We start from the raw sequence: 2,919 nt of genomic DNA on the forward strand, positions 1-2,919 counted from the left end.
GTCAGATTGAGAAAAACAATGCTACATGCTATCACTTATTTGTGAAACTTAAAAGAAGTATTTAGCCCATATAAACAGAGAGTGGAATGGTGATTGCCATGGGTTGGGGGGTTTGGCTGGGTGAAATGAGAGAGGTTGGTAACAAAGTACAAAATTTCAGTAATAATAAAGTCTGTGGTCTAATATATTAATAGGTCATAGTGAATATAGTTGAAAATAATGCATTAAATACTTAAATATGCTGAAAAGTAGAACTGAAATATTCTCATTCCCCTCAAAAAAATGTAAATAAGTGAGATGGTAGATATTTAAATTACTTAGTGGGAAAAATCCACATCATGCTCTTTAACTATAATTTTGTCAGTTGTACCTCAATAAAACTGAAGATGATCCAGATAATTTATGTAAATGCTCCCCTTTCAAGATGGTAGAGCTTAACACCCTACTCCTTAATGGGAGCTGCACATAGTGACTTTCTTCTAAAGAGTCCAGGAAGAAAAGAGGAAAAGATAATAACTATTATTTGTTTATTTTTCTCCAGGACCACTTCCATATCCATCAGCTCCTCCTCTAAATTTTCTTTCTGATCCAGGCTCCAAAGTATTTAGCCCACCAAAATAATCTCCAAAACCAAAGTGGTCTCTTCTTCTACTTTAAGAATGTTGGACTTCCTGCATTTCCTGTCTCAACAAAGCCTTTTGACTTCTACATAATGACCATTGATGGTATGGTATTTCTGCAACACAATCTTATCCACAAGATCATGATCAAAAAGACTAACAAATCCAAAGCCTCTTTTTTTTTTTATTTCCCAGACTCCCTGTCAGTAATTTTTCTCAATGGCATCGATTTTTCTATATTTTCCATTTTTCTCAAATTTATGCTTAAGACTATGCTCCATGGTGTCTTCTGTAATTCCACCAGTGAAGAGCTTCTTCACAGTGACAAGAGACCCCTGTTTTTCAGAATCCTCTCTTGCAACAGCATGTCTGGGGTCAACCACTCTCCCGTCAGTGGAATGAGGTCTGGCAGCCACGGCAGCAGCCCCCTCAGCCATGGAGGAGAAAGTTACAAAGCTAAACCCTCTTGATTTTTGACTTGCAAGGTCCCTTATGACCACAGTCTACGAGTTCTCCCCATTACTGGGCGCATCCTCAGACTTTCTTCTGTGGTTTCAGAGCTCAAGCCACCAATAAAGTTTATGAATTTGTTTGATTCCTATCTTTTCTCTCTTCAGTGGAACAGATTTTAGTTTTCTCCATTGCGGATTAACTCACTTCAGCCAAAATTCGGCAGCTGAAGTTAAGAGAGACCTCAGGGAATGAACAGAGACTCAACAGGTCCTGCCCTGCAGTGAAAACCTCTGCTGGTCCAGGAATAGCACCTGTGGGAACCTCCCCAGGGGCCTGCTGATGCCGCTCCTACCTCTGGAGGCCTTGAATCAAGTCTTGAGCACCTTCCAATTTTCCAGAAGGGGCCAGCTTGCAAGACTGGTCAATATAGGATCCTCTATCTGCCAAGAGCTGTCCTCGACCTCTCCTGAGATGCAGACAATCTGACTTACTGGAAATTGTCAACAATACTTTATAGTGGAGAATCTTTCAAACACTTCCCCAGTCAGATGGTTAAGGTCACCATCAGCAGTCATAAGCCGTGTTGATAATTTGTACTCTTGATACAGTTGGATGACAATTGCCCTTTACCTTTTTGCTATGCCTCTCCCCAAACAAATAAACATGATGTAATTATGAGAAAAAGTTATCAGATATAACCCATTTGAAAGACATTCTATAAAATGTCTAACCCATGCCAATCAAAACAAGTAATGTTTAAGGAATTGTCAAAAAAAAGAGGAGACTAAAGAAATGTGATAACTTAATTGTGATGAGGTATTCTGATGGAAGTGCCTGGAAACAGAAAAGAGGCGTTAGGGAACAACTGAGGAAATATGAATAAAATAAGTTTGATTAATAATAATGTACCAATAATGGTATATTTATTGTAATAAATGTACTATACACACAGAAAAGTGTGTTATTTGATCTGAATATTTGACAACTCTTGGCATTATATTTGCGATTCTTTTGTAAACCTTAAAATCCTGTTAGATAAAGTGTACTTTTAGAAAATTAGCAGAGAAATATCTTAAAATTTCTCAAATAAGACAATATTGAATTTCCCATTTAGGAAGATCAAAATTAACATTTGAGGTCAAATTAACATTTACATAGGAGGACATATTGCAATTGAGAGAGTTTACCATGCAAGATGCTTTTTCAAAGTACAATTCCAAAAAAAAATTTATTTCAACAAAACCAAAAAGAATTATCATAATGTGATAAAATGAGAATTGTTTTATGTAAAATACATAATTTTATAGCATGAATTATCTGAAAAGATTAATAAAAAATATTTTTGTACAACACAGAAAGAGTAAGATGAGACATACAGTAGAAAAGCCTGACACTCTACCCAGTCCACTCAAATTAATCACACAGACAACTTTTCTGTTTCCTGTGAGGCACTCACTCCACTCTCACAAGTGAGAATCCTCTCCCAAGTACAATCAATAATTCTTACTGCTGCTTTGTTTCATTTTTCTTTCTTTTTATTTTGGTTCTAAGTTTCTTTATATCTTAAAAATACTTTGGAATTCAACTGTATACACATCTTCTTTTCTGATTCGCCACCATATATACATATAATCTGCCTCTTTAGACAACCTTTAGTTTCAAAAAGCTCATTTTTGTTGTTTTCTTCATGTTATTTGTATTAAATCTTATGGTAGTGGCATAAATATGAGTTTTAGTTGCTACACATCTACCAGGATTAGCTATTTGACAGGTGTTTTCATTTTCTCCTTAGCTTGGTCTTTCTCAAAGTGTTTACTCCAAAGGTTTGCATACAGGTTTCATAAAT

At 35.9% G+C, this 2,919-nt stretch overlaps 1 pseudogene; it reads right to left on the reverse strand.

Moving 5' to 3' along the window:
* Positions 1-527: 527 nt before the first annotated feature.
* Positions 528-1,738, reverse strand: LOC138094467 (heterogeneous nuclear ribonucleoproteins A2/B1 pseudogene; annotated as a pseudogene).
* Positions 1,739-2,919: the final 1,181 nt, after the last annotated feature.

Source organism: Capricornis sumatraensis, chromosome 18 (genome assembly GCF_032405125.1).
Source record: "Capricornis sumatraensis isolate serow.1 chromosome 18, serow.2, whole genome shotgun sequence".
Taxonomy (NCBI): Eukaryota; Metazoa; Chordata; class Mammalia; order Artiodactyla; family Bovidae; genus Capricornis; species Capricornis sumatraensis.